We start from the raw sequence: 17,307 nt of genomic DNA on the forward strand, positions 1-17,307 counted from the left end.
TTCTGGCAATTTTCCCAACATCCAGGACATGTCTGAACATGTTTTCATCTTCCTACCTGAAGAAGCAGCCATTTGGTGTGTAGTACGTATATGCGTATTTTGGCTTAAAGAAAAGACAGTAGTTTGGAAGTAAAGAGGACAGCTTCTGTCTTTTGTAACAGGTCATGTGTTAAGATGTAAAAGAGGTAATACATTAAATTAGGAAGAATCTGAAGTGCATAGCTGGAAGATAGCTAACTGATCACTTGGGCTTTCTTAAAGAAATGTATGTACTGTTTTTCCTAACAGGCAATTTCCTTTTCAGATTCTGCTTCATCTGTAGGTAAACTTCAAATTTTGCTCAAATAGAATAACAAAGCTTGGTGACTCACCACATCTAAATAATTGATTGGAAGAAACACTGCATCTTCCTTAAAGGAATAATGCAAACTCAGTTGTGGAAGCCAACCTTATCTTATGATGCCTAAATGATTAGAAGATGTTCACTGGTACATTCTCTAGATGCCTTTGAAATTCATTGCTAATAGCAATAAACTGTACAAATCTCAAGTATTCTGGATAGAAAAAGCATACTGGAGAGATTTTCATATTGCAATAAACAGATGGGGGCAGGGGAAAACAACTTTAAGATAGCACTCCTCACATAGCAGTTGTCAGGCACACATAAATGGAGTTTGTAGTTCAAAACTATCAGTTCACCAAGATATTCAGTTCACTGTGATAAGGAGATATCTCTAAGTGCTCAATTGTTCGTGTAAAATGCCAATACACTTACAATGGTGCACACAGGTTCAGCCAGAACTTGTGTTTGTGCATGTTTAGTGTTTACTCTCATTTTCTCAGATAGAAAGATAAAAATGAAATTTATGGAAATACCTTAGATTATCAATTATATGAAAACTTATCAGATCTGGATATCTGGCTTCAAAAATTTCTCAAGCAAATTTTAAATATTCATTGTTCATATGAAGATTGTACATATGTGAAAGCCTCTATAATTGTTAATACAACTGCCAGATTTTCATGCAGATGAAAGCTACGTCCACATACAAACAGAATTCTATAATTTGCCTACAGGATTACTTGAGTGCCTACAACTAAGATACTTTGGATAGGCCTTCTGTTTCTCCTCTACTTAAATATATTTCAAAAAGCTTTCCTTCTGCTAGGGATCACTGAGATTCCAGTATGGTAAATGGGGAGAAATCTTTGAGGTATGAAATATCTCACAAAAATCATAAGTGGTTTCACCAGACACCACTGATTTGCCCAGAGCATGGTCAGATCAAAAGAAAAAAAAGTAAAACACATACAGAATGTGAATTCTTCTTTGTTATTGATGCATCACTTTCTATGCAGTTCATATAAAACCAATAAAGACAATGTGAAAAATAAGATTTTACATTGCTTTATGGAACTATGCAATCAGGCATGTTTAGTGAACTTGGCAAACATTTATATTACCAAGTAGTAAAACTAACTCCACACCTTCCCTCTTTAGATGCATCCCTCCCCATTCTGTTATAATTACTTAGGACACAATTATTGATTCTTTATAAATAACCACATTCTTAAGGGACTCATGACAATGGTGCTCTTTCCCTTCTCATTTCTTATTCTCTGCATATATTTATCTGTCTTTGCACATTCTTGTCTACTTCCATCTTGGCATGGTGCATTCAGACCATGTCCGAACTATTAATAACATGTATTCCTCTCAGCTGCCCTCCTAGCTTAGCAGTATTTGTCCAAAAAGGTAGAAGGAGCTGCAGAGAGGGGAGCATGCCAATTGCATAGCCAAAATACACTCAGTCACACCCTGGTAATGGACTGACTTTTGGAAGGATTGCACAGATTCCACCCCGATAGGTTTTGGTACCACACCCCCTATCTGATCCACTCACTGCAGCTCCACTTACTTCCTTAGAACCCACAGCCATGGAAAGATAGGTCTGACCTGTTAATGCCTGCAGGCACAGTTGTCCACTCTACCTTAACCTGAATGAACAGATTAACTCGAAGTTTTGGAAGTGCATTTTCTAGACATTATTCATTTAAAACTAAATCCCAGCTCCTGTGAAGTCAACGGGAGTTTTGCCAGTGAATGTTGACGCCTCTCTTTTATTCCTTGGCCTCCTAAGCAGGAACTGCCAATCATGCTGTATTACACAGTAATTTTATTAGGCATCCAATCATGCTTTCAGCAAAGCAGAGACAAGTTATCCATTGCCTTTGCCGGCAACAGAATCAGGCGCCTTCAGCAAACCACCAAATTCTTTACATGTTTCTTTTGCTGGAGACAATTCAAAGCAACTTGACTACAAACCATGACTTCTGAACTGATATACTAAAACATTATGCCATCAAATATATGTAGCATCAAGCTCCTGTTTGCAAGCCTATTTTCAGACATTTTCTCCCTGTTTCAGGACCTAAGTTTTCTCCCCTTTCCTTCTGAATAGCAAAGCTTGTAAAGCAGACTTCCGTAGACTCCATGTGATATTATTCTGTACAACTAATATGAAGTGTCAAGAAAATGTAGGATAATAAAAAAATCCAGACCTCATTTTTCATAGGAAAATCAACCTGGGCTTTATAAAAATGTGTAATTATCACTTCAGACTCATTGCCCAGAGGTATGTATTTTTGACTGTGTCTTTTTGTCTGATTATTAAAAAAATTAATAAATTTGCATACAGCAAAACATATGGCTACTCATATTAGGCAATCTCTTGGAAATACTGGCACCTTGGCAGAGCAGCTCTTAGCAGAGCTGAAAGCAATGGATGGTATGACTCTAAACTAACTTTCTCCATCCCTTTATATCCCTTTCTCCAGTTCCAGCTACAGTCAAGGCAAAAAGCCACCACAGAGCTTCTTTCCACAGTGTTTACATTCAAGAGCCCTCAGGAAGGGAAAGCGAGAAAATGGCAGTACATGTGTGCTACATCAGGAACATGAAAGGTGGCCAGCACAGGTCTCCTCCATTCAGGGCTTTGCTTTTTGTACTATCAGAAGAGATAGAGATACAGCAGTTCTAAGCATTAGGTCCAATTTGTCTGCATATTCCTCCTGTTTACACAACTGTGAACTGAAGTAAACAAACCTGGCTTTGTAAGCACTCTTCAGCAGACCAAGCATAGTGTTGAAAATGAATAATAACAGGCATTATAGACGAATAGAGCCTATTTCTGACACTATTTATTCCTAGCAGTAATATGAAGTACATTTACACAAAGCATCCCAGGTAATACGAGTAACTAATGACCAGAAAAAGCAGGAGTTATTAAATAACACGACCTGACCACTTCTGCTGACAAATTAAACAGCAAATACAATACACAAGCTTTAGAGGTCACTAAACAAAAGCAATTACCAACTGCCAAAACAGAAAGCAACATCTGTTGCTGGGGTCTATACAAAGAAAATCTTACTGTTCAACTGCAATCAAAGCCATTCCACAGCTCTTAAAATCCACAGTTCACTTTAAATGTATTGTATTTTATTTGAAACCTGATACTTTGTAAGGTTTTCTTTATCACTTAAAAAAACTTTTCTCCAAAATATTTCACAATAAATCTTGAAATTCTTTTCAACAGGTCTTACTCTGTATACTGAGCAATACTGTTTAAAATATCTTTCAGTTCTACCGTGGTAGCTCTCTGAATCATGATTCAGTGTTTACTTAAATCTATTTCTGAGCCTCTCCATAGTCATAGCTTTCAGATCATAACTCTCAGACTCCACATTATACTTGTGAACGAAACACTGACAATAAATATCAGGGGGGTTTTTTGAAGGGGGGTGGAGTATTAAGAACCACACTGATTAAGCATTAAAGGATTGTTTTTTCATTTTATGAAAAGCCTTTATGTTATATATAAACAGAACATTCAAATTTTTGGAAGTTAAAGTCTTTCTTATATACACCACATTTTTAATAAGCTCCATGACTTCAGAATATACTCTGCCCTTTACCATTGACTGATTAAGCTCACTTTGAGAGCTGAGATTCCTCATCTGAACAAAGCTTCTCCGATTTCTTCTTTGTTATGTTAAAATTGTAGGATACAGGCTGGAAGGGCTCTCTGGAGGTCTCTAGTCCAACCTCTCGCTCAAAGTAGGGCTAGCTTTGAAGTTAAATAAGGTTGCTCAGGGCCTTCTCCAGGCAAATTTTGAAAATCCCTAAGAACAGAGAATAATCACTTCTCTCAATCCACTGATAACACTCTTGCTAAGACAGCCCGGAACGCGGTTGGCCCTTATCACTGCAAGGCACACTGCTGACCCAGGTTCAGTCTGCTATCCCCTGGCAGCCCCGGCACCACCCCGATTCAGCAGACAGTCCACATTCTCCCTGGTCTTCCTTTTGCTGCCAGCGTACCTGTGGAAGCCCTTCTCGTTGCCTTTCACGTGCCTCACCTGCTTTCAACACCAGTCAAACTTTGATCTCGCTTGTTCCATCCCTGCATGCCCCGGTCATGCTTCTATAATATTCCTTTGTAGTGAGCCACTACCCCTACGCTTCCTTTCTGTGTTTGAGCTCAGCGAGATGGTCTCTGTTCAGCCACACTGGTTTCCTGCTATGCCTGCTCTATGTCTTGCACACTGGGATGACCTGACTGGCCAAAAAAGATGCCAGGCACATGTAGGTTGAGTCCACTTGAAAACAGGGGCCAACATTTTTTATTTGTCCCCACCAAAAATGGTCCAGGTTTGGGCTTCTAGAGCATTCCAGTATTTTGGCTTAGAATGAATTTTATTTTTCTCATGGACTGCTGGACCACTTTATGTTGTCCCACATATCTAAACTATACATTAAGACTGAGCCTTACCCCACCTCTGTCAGGGCTATGGATTATGAGTAAGTCCATATGTGACTGTTCACTTACTACTACAGTCAAGGAGTTAACAGAGGTGCTGCTTGAATCTCAGACTTGAGCATCAGGCCTTTCTCTCTAAGCCACAGTTTCCTTTTGCCTTACTCAAATGTTGTTACAGAAGGAACTAAGTGTACCCACTCCGATCATTACAGCCTCAAAATCAGAAGAGAAGGATGAACACAGATGGCTATTCAGGGAGACACAAATCCAGGGAGAGTTCTGAAAAGCAGAAGCCTGACATTGAACCTGAATTCAGAGATGCCTGGCTGGAGGGATGGATGGAGACTATAGATGAAAAAGTAATCTAAACACAGTATTCTGGGTCTCCTGAAGTTTAAGACTATAGAGATTTAGAAGAACTATAAAAGAAGGACCTGAAATAGTCGAGACAGGAAATGATTCAAGTATGAATAAGAATTTCAGCAGAGCCAGAGCTGAAGCTAGGAAGAAGGCTGGCAGCGCTGAAGAGATTGTGAGAGACCAGTGACACACCAGGAAACTGCACGGAAGGCGGGGGCGGGGTATCAATTCAGTCTCAAGAAGGTCTTCAAGATTTCTGGCCTTCACTACCACAGAAGTTAATTAAGCAAATTATTGCATTAATTGGGACCTTCTTGCAAAGTTTTTAAAAAATTTCATAGCTGTCAACCCAGCAACCCTGCAGGTTTTTCCTCCTCTTCAATAAAAGCTATTAAGAGAAAGCAGATGCACTGGGAGAACTGCAATGGTATTCTGGTACTGACACCTGTCAAGCCTAGCCTCAGTGCCCTTGCTTTGAAATAGCCTATAACATATATTTGGAAATCCACAGGCAGAAGATTTGTTATTTGTTTATGGGGACATTGCAGAGTAAAAACTAACCACTAAAGAAGCTACAAGAGAGACTTGACATTGAGAGCTCTTCTACAGCTCATGATCATGGAAGAGGACATGAAACAGAAGGATCACACAAATGCAGAAGATGGTTGGAACAGCCCATGTAGCCAGAGCCTAATGGACTCAACAGAAATGCGAATGCTAAACACAAAACAAAGTCACAGGTGCCTTTCCTACAAAAGCAGCGATGATTCAGGCCGAAAATAGTAAAAAGCTTAGATGAAGAAAAGGTGCAAAGAGGCTTAACATGAGAATAGCTCAGTTACATATTTTTCAAGTCTGCTTGGGAAATAGCAATGACAAGAGCAAGGTGGACAAAGTTCAGTGGAATCCCTTCTCCATCCAGTACATGGTAAATTCACCTTACTTGAAAATGCCATGCAAGACTAAAAATGGAGACTGTGCAGGTGGCTTCTATGCCAAAGACGTTTCCTTAATGAGAAAATGTGAAAGGCTGAAGAATAAACATAAAAGAGTAGTTATTTCATAGACCTGTAAATGTAACAGAACACAGTCCTAGAGAAGAAATAAACAACTCTTAGATAAAAGGATTCACAGATCACCTTCATTGGAGGAATAAGTAGAAATTTATTAGTTGACTTTTTCCTCTTTTTTTTTGAAGCCAGCTCACAATAAGTATACAGCTTAATGTCAACTTAAATTATACCTACAGTTTTCTGACAGATTCGTTTGCTTTTGCAGGTTTATGTCTTACATACTGACAGTTTCTAATCAATAGGACACAATTCCCTTTGAGAGTTATTAAAATATACCTTGCATTTAAATGCAATAAAAAGCATGACTGAACATGCCTCTGTTCCTCATAACACATAAATACCACATCTGGTCCATAAAAAACATGCATTATACAGAGGTTGTATGAATGCCAGATCCATATTATTACATGGAACTGTTTTATCCATCTAGTCTAATTTCCAGATGTTTTATTACTTGTAGACAAGAGTATTGTCAAAACTGCTGCTAGAAGTCCATTTATTTCAAGAGGGCAAGGGATAGGGATAGTAAGTTAAGCTACAGGAAATGTCTGCAATACAGTTAATGGTAAGTCATGTGACTGAATCATCAGTGCTATCATGTTGAAAGCAATGCACTTAAAAATTCAATATCAGACTAAAATTTCATGAGACTGCATTTTAAATATGCACTTATTCTTCCAGCAGTAAATGACATATAATTGCAGGTAATATTTACAAAAAACAGATCAAGCAACTAATGGAAATGAAATGGAAACCATTAGTACAAAAGGTACTGGTAACTATAATCGGTCCCAAAAAACTTACTGAGCAGCTGGCTAAAGATTCAGATATTGAAAACTAATCCCCTTTAATTCCTCCAGTTTCAAATTGGGTTGTGCTTTCTTTTCCCCCTCAATCTTTTCCCAATTTTTTCTCTGCAAGGAATAGAAATGCGTTTTCAAACATTATTTGAAGTGAAATTGACAGTTCTCAAGGAGCCACATGCCATCTGAAGAGCTTGTGCGGGTCAGCCACAAGAGTGAGGTTTCTAATGCAATAGTAAGATCTGGGAATGGCATGTAAAGAAATGCACAGTATTAAGTGGAGGAGGAGATGAAAAGGCATGTAGTAGGTGAGTGCACAAAGGAAAGGAAAAGTTGCAGGCATGATGCCATAAAAATGGTGCTTTGCCGAGATATCAGGAGACAGGGCTAAGGTTTAGGCTGGGCACAGCAATGTAGAAATGATGAAGCAATTTTAAGAACGTCATTAGAAAGCAGACGCTAACATAAGTGTCAAATAGTAATCACTAGTTTTCCTAGTGATTAAATTACATTTGATTAAGCAAAGGATTTGGTTAAGTGAAGCACATGCTATAGAGATCTGAAGACTACCAAATGAAAATACACTGATATTTAAATTATCAATGTGACATGTCTGATTTTGTTCCCGAAAACCACCTAAGACAGCTATACTAAATTTACTTTGGGATTCTATTCAAAATGGCATCATTACTTAATCTCATAGCTTCAGTTTCTAAGAAGTAACAATAACCTCTGACTCTTTTCTGCCCTGCAGTATTTCCTACATAGTCACTGGAAATAAAAAAGCTCCTCTCCTCAATTCATTGCGAGTCCTGATTCAAATTACATACTACCCCTCACACCATAGCTTCTTTTTTTTACTAAACCCTGAGCAGGAGCACAGCCATTAAAAAAAAAAAAAAACCTCAATGATAACGTAGGAGGAGACATTCCTAACAGTGTCCCAGAGAAACCTGGAGGCTACAGTCTGTAATTCTAAGGTACTCTTCTCAGTTACAGGATTCATTTCACTACCTCTCTTCAGATTTACTAAACATCAATGTTAAAAACAGGTTTACACCATGCCCACTAAGAAATTTAAAAAATATTTCCAAATTGTTCATCAAAATGTATTGTAGCTGGGATCTTAAAATTAATTTCAGACCTATGAATACCATGACCCCATTGCTTGTATTTATCTAAAACCTAACATGAACCTAATTCTGAACATGACCCTGACTCTTGATTCCATGACTGGACTCAAAAAGGGGAAAACATTTAGCATCCTGTCCATGAGAAATATGATGGTTAGTCCACGTAGTTCTCCAGAGATAAGTTTAGGACAATCAGCAGTAACATACCCTCCTCCTCAGGTTAAAGCTGCTCCCACTGCAGCCACTAGCCCTCTTTTCTAAGGGAAGCCCCTGAGACTGCATTATTGACCAGCATTTCAGATGGCCTCAGGTTTAGTGTACAGGCAGCTACAAGACCATGACATCTAGAATTACAGAATGTGAGTTACATAGCACAGGCCTGATCACTCTTGCATGATTTTCTCCTATATCTCTTTCCAACTCTTTGTTCTTTAATAGTAAATGGAAAGCAAGCTGGGCAGAGAGCATGTCTGATTCTGTTTATACAATGCATTGCCCAATGGGGATAGGGTAGGCAGGAGTATGTTGTGTACAAACAACACCAAGAAAAGAGACACTGCAGTGTTTATGTGCTGTAAACTGAGGTGAATTGTTCCTTTTTTGGATCCTACAAAAAAGAACTGGTTAAATTCATCTAGAGATTCTTGTGGCTCCCGCTAAAAGTAAAAACAACAATTCAGCCTCTCTATGCTGCTGAATATTCTGTCACCTCTAGGGATCAAATCTGTCACTTAGAATATGCCTGTACAGTATCTAACAGAAAGGAATTAAACTTGACTGTGACTACAGCAATATGAGCATATAATAGTAAGAATTCAGAACAAGCATCTTGTTACAAACATTGTAAGACTTGCACCTTTATGTTCAAAATGGATTTTTGAGCATAAAACATAAGGACTATAAATACTAATAGTAGTGTTTATGTTAGGAGGGCTCCAAATACTTCACTCTCCAGTTATGATGTGCTAGCCAAAAACACACTGACCAAGTCACAGAGATGAAACAACCCCGAGCTAAAGCAGAACAGCTGCAAATTATATAGCAGGTAAAATTGGCCTCATCCTCACAGTCTTTACAGTAATGCATTCACCTGTGTCCTACTATCAATTTTTATTGAAAGCATCTGCAAGCTCTCACTGTAAAACTCTTATTGTTTTTAATAATGCTTTTCATTCTCTTGGACAAAATAGTATTCTCAAAGTTTGCCCCTCTGGGGATTTTTCAATATACTGTTACCCATATTGTTGTCTAAAACATAGAGTATTCCTTTTGCAGTTCTCATGAAAACCCAAGAAAAAAAGATATCCATTTATCTTTGATTTTTCTGGACTAGAAAATGTGTCTGCTTTGAATGTACCCTGAGTCCTGTTTGCATATATGCTGTAATCCTAACACATGTTCTTATTTCATTTTATAAGGACCAGTGGAAGAGTTTGTATCCATTGGTTTCTTTACTGCTCCATAAAGCATGCCTCTTCTGTAATCAAAGTTTCTGATAAAAATGAAATGAGCCTAAGGAGCCTAATTCATACCTCCTTCCTCCATATCCCCCCCAGGCACTCCATTCTGCATTAAGGAATCGGTATTTGACATTGCTAAACAAGTGTTTAGATTATTTTCTTCATAACAGACTATGCTGTATGCAGTCATTTCTGCTTTTCTGGATTACAATCCTGTTTAAGAGTAACAGAGAATCAGCAACAATTTGCCAGCACTAAATGATACACCCAGATCTAGCTCAGCAAAGCACTAGAACACATTAGTTGTGGGCAACACTATCTGAGCCTTTGGACATACAGATACCACACCGATATCACAACACAAGCACGTATCACAAACAACATGTTTTGAGAGCATCTCTGCCTTTTACCTTTTGCTAACCCCTTTCTTGCTAAGTGATCTGACTGCTCTGGAGCCAGGACTTGACTCATGGGACTTTATGTCATTGAAAAGCCTGGAGCACAGAGTGACACAAAACACTGTCTTTTCATCTCTTCTCCCTACAATATCTACTTCCCTTCCAGGACCACATAAACACAGCCATAGCTCTGCTCCGTTGCCAGGTCAGCCCTTCTCACACCCTACCTGTCCCAGCACACTGAGGCACAGTCAAAACAGAGCTGCAGGGTTTCTTGCTCCAGCTGTGGGAGCAGGCTTGGGTGCAGGGCAGAAGGAAGAGACACAGCGTGGCAAGGCGGCATAGAGCAGCTGGACCTAGTGAAGGGTATCAGAGGAGGACAGAAGACAATATCATTACAGTACTGTGCCTAATAATTTGATATCACATATATTTACTTCTTTCATCAGTACATATACTTAATTCAACTGTAATGTATAACACAGATCTACTGCAGCTGGTGCTCAGTCACAGCAGCATCTGTCATAGAGCATTGGCAGGAAGGTGCTTCTGGATGTCTCCAGTCCTTTCCCCTGCTCAGAGCATACTAACACCAACACCAGATCAGATCAGCCATGGTTTCGTCTAGCTAAGCCTTGAAACCTCCATGGATGGAGATATTATGGCCTCTCTAGATAACTTGTTCCAATACTGCACGAAAGAAGTTATCAGCCTGTACTGATGCACAGGGTTATTCCACTCCAGGCACCCTCTGAACCGAAGCTCTACCTTTATGTTTGTCTGCCACTCCCCTAATTTAGTATTGTCCACAAATTGGACACTTCATCAAAAGAGACCGTATCTGCTGCACATACCTGCATAATCCTCCCTAGAGAACTGGGACTCTACTAGAAACCAGTGTATATGCATGCATGTGTGTTCACTGGGGGCATAATATACAGTAATTTAGGAGAAAGATCAAAACTTTTCCGAGGCCCTGGCAATTGAATTCAAGCTAAAGTTTAACATTTTCAGCAATACAGAAGAGGGAGACAGGAACAAAGCAAGATCCATCCAAAGCCTGAGAAATAATTTTGTTTCTTTTCTCTGTAAATGTAGCTGTTTTATCTTTTTTGCTATGAGAAAATTCTTTTAATGCCCTTACACTTACAGAGTATGGGCTTACTCTAACACATTGAATTTTGATCCATCTGTAATTAGTAAGCCTGAGGGTTACTTCTCATAATACAAGTAATCACAAAGTAGCCATCTGATTTGCATGGATATCTGCACACTGACAAAATGCAGTAATATTTTGTCATATACATGTGTTTATTTTGCCATATACACACACGGCATAGAGGAACTCCACAAAGAAACCATGGACATGGAATCCAGGAGCAGTTCCTAGTCAGCCAGCAAAGGATGCAGATGAGACTAATTGCTATTTTCATCACATTGTAGTGCCACTTTCAGGGTATGGTTCTCAGGAACGAGTGCCCAACACTGATTTAGTGAGCGCACAGCACCACCTGCTGCTGAAGACAAGGCTTCAGCAGGGAAGAAAAGCTTTTGCCATCTTTCCCAGTAACAGTGCTAGTTCTAATTAAAAAATAATCCCTCTCTGGACAGACCTCATCCTCTTCTTTGATTATTAAAGCAGTCTTCCAACATATATAACTTGCAAGAGCTCTATGCCTTGGATGCCATGTGGAACCTGCTAAGGGTGTTTCTGGGCCATTTCAGTTATTCTATTACATTCATATTCAATGTTGACAAGGCTCTTCCCCAGAAAACATCTTAGAGCTTGCATGCACAGGCATTTTAGTGTAGTACATACCAAGTGATGTAGAAAGATGTCTCCACAATACATAGTTTCTTATAGTGATGTAACAGATAAGTGAATGACATGCTCTAACCAAGAGTAATTTATTTTCAAAGCAATTAAACAGTGGTTATGTTTGTGTGGTTGTGCCTTTGCTTCATAATACATTAGCAGTTGACCAGCTGCCTTCCTGTAGTACATCTCTGCCTGATTTGCCACTCTGCTTATGCGGACGTGCTCTGCTATCTTGAGGTCTTGGAAGCCAGATGTCACCTTTTTGACTAACTGCTGCTGTGCACCCAGGTTTTGTCCATTTCCATGCTCACAGCCCAGGAGACGGCACATCTAAGCAGCAAACTCAGCACCGGGCCTATGCGCTATGCTGCTTGTCACGCTGTCAGCCAGAGCTATGTTGGCACCCTGGATTTCATGTCCCCCAGGAAACAGCAGAGAGGCAGGATGCCCTGAAGGTGAAACTTCTGAGAAATTTGAGGAAATTACTGTCTTGCACTGTTATCAAAGCCATCTTGCAGGGACAAACTAGTGGTCTTCTCTGAGTCCCCTCTCCCTGTCTGAGCTGCACCCTCTCTCTACATGTACAAATAGGCTCTAAAATGATTAGAAGTCTTGCACCAGAAGACCCTTTAGTATCTCAGAGCTGTATATGTAGGAAGTCAGGAGTTACAGAAAGAGGTATGAGGCTGGAGACTGTAGTACAGAATTGTGAAGGAGCCTGCCCACAAAACAGTCATGGAGAACAAGCTGTTTTTAAGAAGAATTTTGCTTAGTAGAAGGCCAGAACTGCTTGAATGTTTGGGCTGCAGTAGTAAAAGACCTGGGTATCTCTAGATAGAAGGTCCTCGAAGGGTAAGAAATTCTCCTTCTGCTTGAATAATCCTTATTCCTCTGTGCTCAGAATGGCAACCTGTTTGCTGACTGCCCTTTCTAATCCAGCACAGCCCTACCTCATCCTGTGTGAGTGGTGATGGACAGTCATCTGAGAAAGCAGCAGGAAATGATCAGGCATACATCACTGCTGAATAACAGACTCCACAAGATCTTTGACTTGCTTCTGCTTTCTTCACCCTCTAATATCTCACTGTGATCACCGGAGGCGAAAGGACCAGGACTAATGAAACTACACACACTGAAGCAATCTATCTGGGAGCAGCAATTCTCCACCAGAACAGTAAAAGAGCAGACTCCATCAGTCTGGAGTTCCCAGACCTGGAGTTAGTGCCATTCCAGACCTCAGGATTCCCAGACAGCTGTGATGCAAAAAGACAAGGTCAAGAAAAGACCATGAGGTCTTTTATAGTCAGCCAAACGCACAGTAAACTAAAATGTTCCTGCATCTGGTAATGCTAGCTCTTTCTCCCAACATCTGTCTTTCACACCTTCTAGGGACTTAAATACTCATGCCACAGACTTGACTCAGTACCAGAACCGTCTTCAGATTTGCTTGTATTCAAACCTAGCAAACATTGAAACACTAATCTGACAGTAACATACAGCAAGGCCAGCAGCCTAAACCACAATTCCCTTTATAAAACAATATACATTTATTACATTTGCTGTGTCAACAATTTGCTTTGTAGCTGGTTCACATACTTACATATGCTAATCAGGCTTTTGGCATGTACATCCATTCACAAATTGCCCTTGCTATTGTTGAAGCTGTTTTGGCCTGTGAGTTTTCTTCAAGTTACATCAGTTAAGCATCCTGTTTTGGTTAGTTCTCATTCCTAATCACTCAGTCAACATCAGTACCAGCATTCTCAGTGTGTAGCTCACACACAGCTCCTATATAATCTTCTTCCATTTTGAGATTGTTCCCAGCCAACAAACATACTTGAAGTCAGCTGGGCCTAAGCCCATAGCTCATGCACTCTGTGATCACACAGGATGTCCAGGCTTTTGGAGGTTTACAGCCTTTTAGATCTAACAGATGCCTGGAAAGCTCTGATTTTAAAATGTCCTTAAAATCCATCTGTACAAAGTTTCCAGGAGAAAAGAGAAGACATGTCCAGCAAAAGCTGGACATATGACTGCCATACAGAAGATCGCCTGTAAGCTAGGTGAGGAATTTACAGTGCAGCAAGTGACTCCATGTTAAAAGTTTATTCCATTTTCAAACTGCAGAAACTTTACAGCGTATTACGAGCACTCCCTGTAGGGAGTTAATGCAAGCAGCTCCTTGTACTATGAAATTATGATCCTACCTTACTCTGCCACAACACCTCATTGTAGGCAAGCCCTTCAGCTGAGGTATCCTATGTCATTTCAAGACAGGGTAGCTATTGCACATAAAGGTGATATCCTTTGCAGACGAGCCCTAATAACTAACTCATAGAGTGGAACAGTTGAATGGCTTACAACCACTGAAAACATTTATTCAGAATTCAAGTCAACTCAGTTTAAGTTAGTTTAGAAATTTAGCTTAGCTTGGAAAAATGGCAAATAAAATATCACTTGATTTCCAAATAATGGGAAAGTCACACTTCCTGCTAACTTTAATAATTTCTTTCAAAAATTAATGGACAGGCCTTTAACATACCCTAAAAATGTCTTCAAGAGAAACCAATGTGCAAAGCCCAATATGTTGTCAATTCACACACTAGTTTATCAGGCAGTGAATTCCCCATATGTTGACCAGACCACAGTGGCTACAAAATCTTACTCAGTGATAATAACAAGGAGGCAGAGTGGAAATGGTGACTTATTTCTCAAGTAATAAGGGGAGAGAACTGCAGACACCATATGTTAAATCCCTCTGCACACCTGGAAATACCAGTGAGAGGAGTCTAGTCACTTTGAAGTGACTGCTACAGCCACAGCAGAACTGGAAGCACTGAGAGCCAGATTCAGTAACTTGCAAACACCTTTACTGCTTCCTCCCATAACAGATATTTCTGTCCAGCATTATCCTGCCATTATGGTTAGCAACCTTTAAGATTCCTTAAAGTTTGAATCTCTTTTTCTTTTTTAACATAGAATGTGCGTGTGTGTGGAAGGAATCTGTATAATTCTGCTGTAGAAGTCAAGCCTAGCTACATTCATGCCATTCATGTCATGTTTTATTTTTTATTTCAGCAATCTTTTCCTTTTTTTTGGACTTCCCAGAAGAAAGAGTTATATTCTAACTCTAACTAACTTAATTTTTACCTTAGAGAGTTCAAAAGTCATCTCTGATGGAAAAGGGGATGCAGATTCCTTAAATCAATTCTGATTTTTCTTTGCAGTTTTTAAAATTTCCACAGAAACAAAGTAGTACTTCTAGCACTCTTTTAGTAGATATGTATAAGCTGTAAAATTATATAAGACTTACAGGCATATATAAGAGCACATTCCCTGTTCTAAACAGGTTACAATCCAAGCAAAAATCAATAAAGAGAAGCCTTTGAACAATGATCAAAATGTATACCTCTCAGAAGCACAACATGAAACAGGTTAAGAATAAAGAAGTCTCATGACAGCTTTCCACATTCTGGACTCTGAGCTGATACTAGAGCTAAGCAATCTTTGAGAAACATCCTCACTGCTTCCCCAGACTGCCCTATGAATTAGAGGCAAAGTCAGAAATACTTCACAGATACCTCAGCGTTGGCTAATAGTAGTACTCTCTGGAAGCATAACAATCTCTGTTATCATGTTATCATAGTCTTGGCTATCACTTGAACAGCTCCAATATATAGGTATATATTGGAGCTACCTATATTTTTTAAAAAGAAAACAAACAAAATAGAAAAATTCTCTCCCCAATTAATTGTGCTGTTTCTTTAGCTAACTATAATGAGTACCTAAAATAAGATGCATCTCTTACCTGAAGTTTACTCCCATTGTCAAAGCCTCCCTGTACAAATGATGTTGAAATGTCTCAGCTGAGGTGCTCTCTCCACCACTATTCCCAACTGTTGTGGCTCCATTATTTCCAAAAATAACAGCAAATGTTTCCTTCCTGCCCAGACTCCTGTTTTATCCATATCTATTCTCTTTACCGCATCTCATCTTGCCTCTCTCCTTCACTGCCAGCATCCATATATGGCTTCCTAAGAAAAAAGCAAGTTAGAAACAACTATTGATTCCATAGAAGACAGAAAAATATTCAAGAATTAAATCTAATGTGCATATTCTTCAGACTAACTTGCCATTTACATTTTCTATTAGTAACTTCCACTAAAGAAGCCCTCATCTCTCAGATCCCTGCCACAGACTAATAGGAAATAATAATACACCACATCAAACACCTTCCACAGATGTCCTGCCTTCCCCTAAGAACATAAGTAAGCACTTGTTCTGCCAGTGCATGGATGTGTTACCACCACTGATAGCAGGGTTTGTGACTGTGCCGCAGAGGAAGCACATGGGACATACTGTATGTGTTACAAGTTCGTTTGGGGAGAGGGAAATGGAAGGAAGCTTGCTGGGGAGGCGTGAGGATCCTAAGAGACAAGGTAAGGAAAACATGCTGTCCAGCCAGGCAGTCTTTCATTTCCTTGCCTTAAATAATGTGTGTGGCTGTTTTCCCCGTATTCTTTTGAATAAAGGCTTTGTTTGGGGGACTAATCTAAAGGAAGCTGATTCACGTTGACAACTGATTTATTTCATGCACATCATAATTTCTGACTGCTTTGCTACCTGTCTTTAAGGAATAGAAAGCTTCAACCATGTGTGTTTAGGATCCACTTAATCTTCCAGCTCTTTCCCTGCCAACGAAGTACAGAGGAAAAGCACAGGTACTCATCAACTTGTTGCTGCCTAACCTCACACTCCATTTCATATCTCTGCAGTACTAACCCAGTTTCTTTACTGATGTTACGTTTCCCCTTAATATACTCCCCGAATCCTCTAAACTTTTTTTTAAAAGCTTGTTGTCTTGAATTGCACTCCTGTCTTTTCATTTGACTCCTTGTGTACATGCTTAAAACAACTATAGCCCCAGCTCTGCAGCTTCTTCACAGCCACAGTTTGCTATGCTCAGTGGAAACCCCAGGAAAATCAGCAGGCCTCTGAAGAGGCAGTCAGCTGCCACACAACATACTGGAGGACTGCAGCCTGCAGTCAAGTACTCTTCAGTTCTACATCTCCCTGCTTAACCTCTCTATTTCTTCTCTGCAAGCCTAAAACCACTCACTAGATGTAATATAAAACTGGGTTATCTTACAGCACTTCAAACACCATAGCATCTAATAATGCATATGAAAGCCCCGATTGCTTATGGTTATTAAAGACACTACAGGACTTCTTAGCCAGGTTTCCTCAGGAAATGAGAATAACACATTCACGTCTGTCTCTCTACTCCACCCTTTCACCCCATAACTTTTACGCCCCAGTGGCCAATTTCAAGCAAAATGGGCAGAGAGGTAGCTGCCTCAGAGATATTAAGTTCCTACAAGTTTCATCAAAATAGACAACTGAGTAAAACAAAGGCCATATTCATGGCCTGTTCATGG

Source organism: Dromaius novaehollandiae, chromosome Z (genome assembly GCF_036370855.1).
Source record: "Dromaius novaehollandiae isolate bDroNov1 chromosome Z, bDroNov1.hap1, whole genome shotgun sequence".
NCBI lineage: Eukaryota > Metazoa > Chordata > Aves > Casuariiformes > Dromaiidae > Dromaius > Dromaius novaehollandiae.